We start from the raw sequence: 8,500 nt of genomic DNA, 5'->3' as shown, positions 1-8,500 counted from the left end.
GAACTAACTCTTCATTATCTTTACGAGAAAATGCTCGAACGGGAGGTGGAGGGCTGATACGAAGAGTGGCAGGAGCTGCTTCACTTCCTCTGCGGTTTCCTGCAGCTCTTGCCCCTCCTCAGGGAATTTGCGGGGAGGGGCTCTCCAGCGTCCAGATCCCCCTGCAAAGGTGTTTTGCGATCTTCAGGAGCAGGCCCCAGGAGCATCCCTCGGGGCCGAATGTGCAATGGGCGATGCCCCTCCTGACCCAACAGATCCAAGACGAGAATGATCAGTACAGCCTTGTGGCCAGCCTTGACAACGTTAGGAATCTCTCCACTATCTTAAAAGCTGGTCATTTCCGAAAATGTGGCACATATTTCGCAACTAAAAATGGAATCAAAGTAACATTGGAAAATGCAAAATGTGTGCAAGCAAATGCGTTTATTCAGGCTGTAATATTTCAAGAACTTAAAGTTCAGGAAGAGTCTGTTACTTTTCGAATTAATTTAATTGTCCTTTTAGACTGTTTATCTATTTTTGGATCAAGTCCTATGCCAGAGACTTGAACTGCACTTCGGATGTGTTAGCAAGGTTATGGTTACCCTTTGATGCTGTTCCTGGAAGAAGGAGGAGTGGTGGCAGTCTGCAAAATCAATACACAGGAACCTGAAGGGACCTGGACTTTAATTTCTACAGCATTAATGTGATTGATAAAATTCTGCAGTCAGAGGGGCTCCATGAAGCTTTTTCTGAATTGGATATGACAAGTGAGGTCCTACAAATTACTATGTCTCCTGACAAGCCTTGTTTCAGGTTATCTACTTTTGGAAATGTAGGAAGTTCTCACCTTGACTACCCCAAAGATTCTGATTTGATGGAAGCATTTCATTATAATCAGACCCAAGTCAACAGATACAAGATTTACTTACTGCAACCCTCTACAAAGGCATTCATCCTGTCTTGTCAGGTATCTATTCAGACAGATAATTGAGGCTTCCTTTCATTACAGTATATGATTAGAAACGAAGATGGACCAATATATTTTGTGGAATATTACTGCTCCCCTGATGAAGAAGTTCTTGAATCTGAGTCTCGAGTATGACAATTCACTGTTATTTATGTGTGTATTGATAGATGAAGTTCTCATTCTGAGTACAGTACTTTTTTTTTCTTTCTTTTTTTTGAGACAGAGTCTCACTCTGTCGCTGAAGCTGGAGTGCAGTGGCACCATCTCGGCTCACTGCAACCTCCGCCTCCCAGGTTCAAACGATTCTCCTGCCTCAGCCTCTTCAGTAGCTGGGATTACAGGTGCCTGCCACAGTGCCTGGCTAATTTTTATATTTTAGTAGAGATGAGTTTTCACCATGTTGGCCAGGCTGGTCTTGAACTCCTGACCTCAGGTGATCCACCCACCTCGGCCGCCCAAAGTGCTGGTATTACAGGGGTGAGCCACCGCGCCCAGACTTCAGTACAGTACTCTTTATAATTTCATATTGGATTTCCTAGAGAGAAGAAGCATGGGGAAGATAGAAACAAAGTCCGTATACCCTAATAGTTGCTATGTGTTTTGTAAATGCATTTTGTAGAGGACATGTAAATAAATGTTTTCATGTAGTCCTAGATTATTCAGGACTGTCCTGTAATTCTGTCTTTTGAACTCATGGGAATGATTGTGAGCCAAGATTAATAAATTATATATTCTATTTCAGTAGAACATTTCAGGAGTCTAAAGACTTCAAGTTTGATGCAGCTACCTGAAATGTTCTTTTATTTATTTACTATTAGAAAAAGCAAAGGCATATGAGCACTGCTTATTAGTTTGAATTCTAGAGACTAGGTCTTAAAACAGTGCTTCTCGAAGAGTTGTGCCCACACCAGCATCAGAACCACCTGCAAACTTGTAGCAAACTCTGGGGAGGAGGCCAGCGTTCTATATTTTAACAAGCTTCCCTCAGGAGATTCTGACGCATGCTAAATTTTGGGAACCACTGTTTTAAAGGAAACTTTTTTTTAAACTAACATTTAATTGTATTGAGATGATTGCTTTTACATGTGATTTCTTTGCAAATGTTCTGAAGTTGAAGCATCATCAAACAAGTTTAAACAATTCTTTATGTGATTTATTTTTAAAGTTGACCTTTTGAAGAGATCTATGAATGGGATGTAAAATAATTTTCAGGCCGGGTGCAGTGGCTCATGCCTGTAATCCCAGTGCTTTGGGAGGCCGAGGCAGGCAGATTGCCTGAGGTCAGGAATTCGAGACCAGCCTGGCCAACATAGTGAAAACTCGTCTCTACTAAAAATAAAAAATTTGCCGGGTGTGCTGGTGCATGCCTGTAGTCTCAGCTACCCGGGAGGCTGAGGCAGGAGAATTGCTTGAACCTGGGAGGTGGAGGTTGCAGTGAGCCAAGATCGCGCCACTGCATTCCAGCCTAGGCAACAGAGAGAGACCCAGTCTCAAAAAAAAAAAAAAGAAAAGAAACAAAAAACCATTTTCAGAGTTACAGGTTTTCTTCTTGTTCTCAAAACTGTTCACTCCAGTAAGTAACTGCAGTAAGTACTTATTAGATACCTTCCATTTACTTATGAGTTTCTTGACAAATCAAGGTGTAGAAAACCAGTTATTAAATGATTTTGTACTTTTCTGGTAGTTGTCACTAAATACATTTTGTGGCATATTTTTGTATTTAATAAAGTACAATACTAAAAAACAGAAAATACATGGACACCAATCTTTACCTTTCTTTACTATCTTTTTTGCAGATAATAGAGTGATACAGTTAAAAGCGTAGGAATGGCTTAATTAATATCTCCCAGCCTCCATTTCTTTGTCTGTAAAATGGGGATTATGGGCTGGGCGCCGTGGCTAACACCTGTAATCCCAACACTTTGGGAGGCCGAGGTGGATGGATCACGAGGTCAGGAGTTCAAGACCAGCCTGGCCAACATGGTGAAAACCAATCTCTACTAAAAAGACATAAAAAATTAGCCAGGCGTGGTGGTGCATGCCTGTAATCCTAGCTACTCGGGAAGCTGAGCAGGAGAATCACTTGAACCCGGGAGGCGGAGGTTGCAGTGAGCTGAGATTGCACCACTGGGCTCCAGCCTGGGCGACAAAAGTGAAACTCTATCTCCAAAAAAAAAAAAAAAAGCTTTTAGTACACACCCAGGACAAGGCCACTGCCCAGTCCCAGGGGTTAGGGCTTTAGAAGTTTCTGCATAATTTTAGTTATTTCTGTATATCTTGTTTTTTTTTTCTATTGCCTCACAACAGAGGTGATATTTATGTGCATGTTTTAATGCTCCTACTAGATTATAAATTCCCTGAAGGCAAGATTAATGTTTGCTTTCTTTCTATGTCTTCACACTTCTTATACATGGTAGGAACTCAGTAAATATTTGTTGCATAAATGAACATATTGATCCTATATTTAAGTGAAAAAAACTGCAAAATGTGCTTTATCTGGGCATTAATGCAAAAGTTCTCAAGATAAAGCTAATCTGTAGCTGTAACTATATCTGAGATCTAGAATAATATATCTATGTCAATTGCTAAGAGGGTCAAATGAGATGTGTGACGTAGGGCCAGGCGCTGTGGTTCACGCATGTAATCCCAGCACTTTGGGAGGCCGAGGCAGATGGATCACAAGGTCAGGAGTTCAAGACCAGCCTAGCCAAGATAGTGAAACCCTGTCTCTACTAAAAATATAAAAATTAGTCGGGCATGGTGGCAGGTGCCTGTAATCCCAGTTACTTAGGAGGCTGAGGCAGAGAATTGCTTGAACCCGGGAGGGGAGGTTGCAGTGAGCCAAGATTGTGCCACTGTACTCCGACCTGGGTGACAGAGTGAGACTTCATCTCAAAAAAAAAAAAAAAGTTAACATACAGCCAGGCACGGTGGCTCACACCTGTAATCTCAGCACTTTGGGAGGCCGAGACAGGTGGATCACTTGAGGTCAGGAGTTTGAGACAAGCCTTGCCAACATGGTGAAACTCCATCTCTACTAAAAATATAAAAAACTAGCTGCGCGTGGTAGCACACGCTTATAATCCCAACTACTTGGGAGGCTGAGGCAGGAGAATGGCTTGAACCCAGGAGGCGGAGGTCACAGCGAGCCAAGATCGCACCACTGCACTCCAGCCTGGGCAACAGACTGAGACCCCATCTCAAAAAAATAAAATAAAATAAATAATGGTAACACAGCCAAACTAGGTAATGTGTTACTGGTTTATATAATATATATAGTATACATATATATAGTGTGTGTGTGTATATATATAGAGAGAGAGAGAGCGCGAGAGGGATTTCTTCTTCTATGCTTCTAGTGGAGCAGCTGCTAATTCCAGGGCATAAACTGCCTCTAGTATGTAGTCGGGCCTCCAACCACACGTCAGCAGTAAGCAACTAGCAAGTGCTTATACACAAGCGAATACAAAGAATTTTTGTTGAAAAGAAACAAAAAAGTATATTAGTTATCTATTGCTGCCTAATACTTTACTCCAAAACTTAGCTGCAGGAAACAGCAAACACCATCTCACAGGTTTCTGTGGATCAGGAATTTGGGAGCAGCTTGCTGAGTGGTTTTAGCTTGACTGGGGTGGGAGGATCCACTTCCACAGTGGCTCACGCACATGCGTAGTAAGTTGGTGCTCATTGTCAGTGAGGGCCTCAGCTCCTCCTGGATGTGGCCTCTCCACAAGGCTGCTTGAGTGTCTTCACAACATGGTGACTGGCTTTCCTCAGAGGTAGTGATTCAAGAGACCACAGCAGAATCTGCAGTATCTTTTATGATTTGTCTTAGAAGTCACAACCATCTCATCTGGAATATCCTATTGGTCATGCCAGTCTACCTTATTCAGTGTGGGAGGCTACGATACCAGAAGGCGATGGTCATGGGTCCATCTTGGAGGCTGGCTACCACAAAAGGGAACTGATCTCAGAAATCAAGAACAGTAGCTACAGCCCAGCCAAGCTTCCCAGAGACAAGAGCTGGAGGGCATTCCGGGAGCCAGGGCAGCTCAAGGTACTACAGTGGCAGCCATCCCCACATCTTCACTCCTCCTGTTCCTTCCTCTTCATGTGACTCAGCCACACCCCTTCTCTCTTCTCCTGCCAGTTCTTCCCATGTCTCTTAGTTCACATGCCTAAAAGCAGAACCTGATGGTTCATCTTTTTTTTCTCAGGTCATCACAGGTCACATGCCAGCCTATGGGTTGGCTTCCAAGGATCCACTCTAAGCCCAGGCATAGGGGAAGCAAGGTTCACATGGTCCAAAACATGGGCACCTTACCCTAGGGCTGTGGTCAGGACAGTCTTGCTAAGATGAAATAATAGGTGGGATACAGCTTGGGAAGTGTGGCCTCCCCCATATGGCTACTGCTCTCCAGGCATCGTGCTGGATGGAGGGGCCACAGATAGGGCAAAGAAAGAAAAACGGGCGGGGTGCACGGTGGCTCATACCTGAATTCCTAGCACTTTGGGAGGTCAAGGCAAGTGAATCACCTGAGGTCAGGAGTTCGAGGTCAGCCTGGCCAACATGGTGAAACTCTATCTCTACTGAAATACAAAAATTACCCAGGCATGGTGGTGTGTGCCTGTAATCCCAGCTACTCAGGTGGCTGAGGCAGGAGAATCACTTGAATCCAAGAGGTAAAAGCTGCAGTGAGCTGAGATCGTGCCACTACACTCAAGCCTGGGTGACAGAGCAAGACTCTGTCTCAGAAAAAAAAAAAAAAAAGGAAAGAAAATTGAAGACAATAAATTGATCCCTGGCCTCTCTGTTTAGCGAGGCCATAACCAATTTGTGCATGATAAGGCTGTACTAGATCACTCATGGCACTATGGGTGTTGATTCCCTCTACCTGGGGTCCATGGAGAAGTCTCCCCAAGAAACTTCTGCCAGGGCCTTGAAGGATGAGCTGGAGTTTACCAGATGAAGAGAAGGGAGAATGGCATTTCTGGCAGGAAGGAACCTGCACAGGGTATTTTGGCAGAAGGTGAGACATTGTAGGTGGGACTGGGGAGCAGGACAGCTGGGAGGAAAGCTGGCAGGGTCAGTAGGGTGATGCTGTGACGAGCTTGGTGGGACCAGCAAACAGCTTGGGCTCTACCCGAGAGCAGTGGGGAGACCTCTAAGGATCTGAAACAGGAACGACCACCGTGGATGGCTCCAGGGGTGACAGCAACTCAGAAGGGAGGCCGGATCCAAGGAGGCACCCAAGCGTCCTCCCCTCTTCAGAGTCCAGTTCACGAGGAGCTGCCTGTGATTTTTTTTGGAAAGCTGTATTCTCTATTACAAAAAGACATCCAAGCTTGTGAGGAACTAACGGCCGCCCCTCCACTGGTTCCCTTGAATAGCAATCCCTCCAAGTATAATTCCACAGGCATCCAAATTAAGCAAAGCTTTATTAAGCACCAAGCCGGCCACATCTGCAAAACGAAAATACTTCATCGGAAGCCTGAGAAAACTCTCCCTGTGGACTCCTTATCAAATAACCTCTCATCCTCCTACCAGTACCTTCCCAGCCAATTCAGAAAATAACATCTGGAAAAGAAACCCCTTTTTTCAGTTTAGGCCATTCCAATGAGCAGCTTACAGCAGACTCGGGATTTCTACCTAAGAGAGTGAAGGCTGAGTACGCCAGTCTGGAAGGTTTATGATTTAAATGTTCTCAGGCGGGGCTGGACATGGGCACTCATAGCTGTAATCCCAGCACTTTGGGGGGCCAAGGCAGGAAGAGTCCTTGAGCCCAGGAGTTTGAGACCAGACTAGGAAACATAGTGAAATCCTGTCTCTACAAAAAAATAAAAACATTAGCCAGGCATGGTGGTGTACACTTGTGGGCCCAGCTACTTGCGAGGCTGACGTAGGAGGATGGCTTGAACACATGAGCTGTGATCTCACCACTGCAGTCCAGCCTGGGTGACTGAGTGAGACTCTATCTCAAAAAAAAAAAAAAAAAAAAAAAAAAAAGGCCGGGCGCGGTGGCTCAAGCCTGTAATCCCAGCACTTGGGAGGCCGAGGCGGGCGGATCACAAGGTCAGGAGATCGAGACCATTGGAACACATGAAAGTCTTACTAAGTACACTAGCCGGGCGATGCCTGTAGTCCAGCTACTTGGGAGGCTGAGGCACGAGAATGGCGTGAACCCGGGAGGCGGAGCTTGCAGTGAGCTGAGATCCGGCCACTGCACTCCAGCTCGGGGGACAGAGCACTCCGTCTCAAAAAAAAAAAAAAAAAAAAAAAAAAAAATCCTAAGGCTAATTGTATATGTTGCTGACCATGTTTGTAGCATGACTTCAGAGGAAAAACCAAGCTCCTGGGCAGAGTCTCACTGTCTCCCAGGGTGGAGTGCAGCGGCGCAATCTTGGCTCACTGTAACCTCTGCTGTCCGAGTTCAAGTGATTCTTGTGCTTCAGCCACCTGAATAGCTGGGATTACAGGCATACACCATCACGCCCGGCTAACTTTTATATTTTAGTAGAGACAGGGTTTCACCATGTTGGCGAGGCTGGTCTCGAACTCCTGGCCTCAAGTAATCTGCCCACCTTGGCCTCCCAAAGTGCTGGGATTACAGGCGTGAGCCATCACACACAGCCACTCCTGGGCTCTTGTACTCAGAGAAATGAGTTGCTCTGGTGAGGTCTGGCCTCAGGTAGGGGGACCATTACATTGCAGGAGCCCCTGGAACCTGCATGGCCTGTGGTTAAAAGGCCACCCTCTGCAGCCAGCCAGCCTGCCGGGGCTTATATACACCTGTGAGACTTGCTACTGTGTGACCTTGGGCAAGTTCCTTGAGCTCTATGTACCTCAGTTTCCTTGTCTGTGTAATGGGGATGATACCAATAACACCTCCCTCTTAGGGCTCTTAAGAGGATTAAGTGAATCCTCTAAGAATTAATCTCTTAGAAGAACTTTACGTAACGCAGAGAAAGTGCTGTGTAAATGTTTGCTATTATTATTATTACTTTAGTGTAAATTTACTGATCTGCAACTTTCCTCTCTTTAAGGTATACCTACAACAAATTTTCACTTTGAAATAGCTGTCCCAATGATACTAGGTAGAACTAATCATTTATCACCAAGTTCTGTTGCTTTTTTTTTTTTTTTGAGACAGAGTCTCGCTTTGTCACCCAGGCTGGAGTCCAGCACTCACTGCAGCCTCAACCTCCTGGGCTCGAGTGATCCTCCCACATCAGCATCCTGAGAAGCTGGGACTACAGGTGCATGCCATCCTGCCTGGCTAATGTTTGTGTTTTTTGTAGAGATGGGGGTCTTGCTTTGTTACCTAGGCTGGTCTCGAACTCCTGGGATCAAGCAATCTGCCGACTCAGACTTCCAAAGTGCTAGGATTACAAGCGTGAGCTATGGCACCTGGCCTGCTGCTTCTTACTCTGAAATATAGTTTGAGTTGATCTGATTCTGTCCAGTATGGGTGATAATTGAGCCCAAGGGGCATGCTGTTATGGCTGGTAATTAACCCCAGGAGTTCAAATCCTGGCTCTCCATTCACCAGC

General features: G+C 45.3%; 1 pseudogene; it reads left to right on the top strand.

Annotated features, from left to right (window-relative positions):
- Positions 1 to 233: 233 nt before the first annotated feature.
- On the top strand, positions 234 to 1,084 carry LOC117069842 (annotated as a pseudogene).
- The last annotated feature ends 7,416 nt before the right edge of the window (positions 1,085 to 8,500 follow it).

Source organism: Trachypithecus francoisi, unplaced genomic scaffold, assembly GCF_009764315.1.
Source record: "Trachypithecus francoisi isolate TF-2019V2 unplaced genomic scaffold, Tfra_2.0 Contig01579, whole genome shotgun sequence".
NCBI lineage: Eukaryota > Metazoa > Chordata > Mammalia > Primates > Cercopithecidae > Trachypithecus > Trachypithecus francoisi.
Note: the sequence above shows the minus strand (reverse complement) of the source record. Positions and strands in the feature narration are given on the sequence as shown.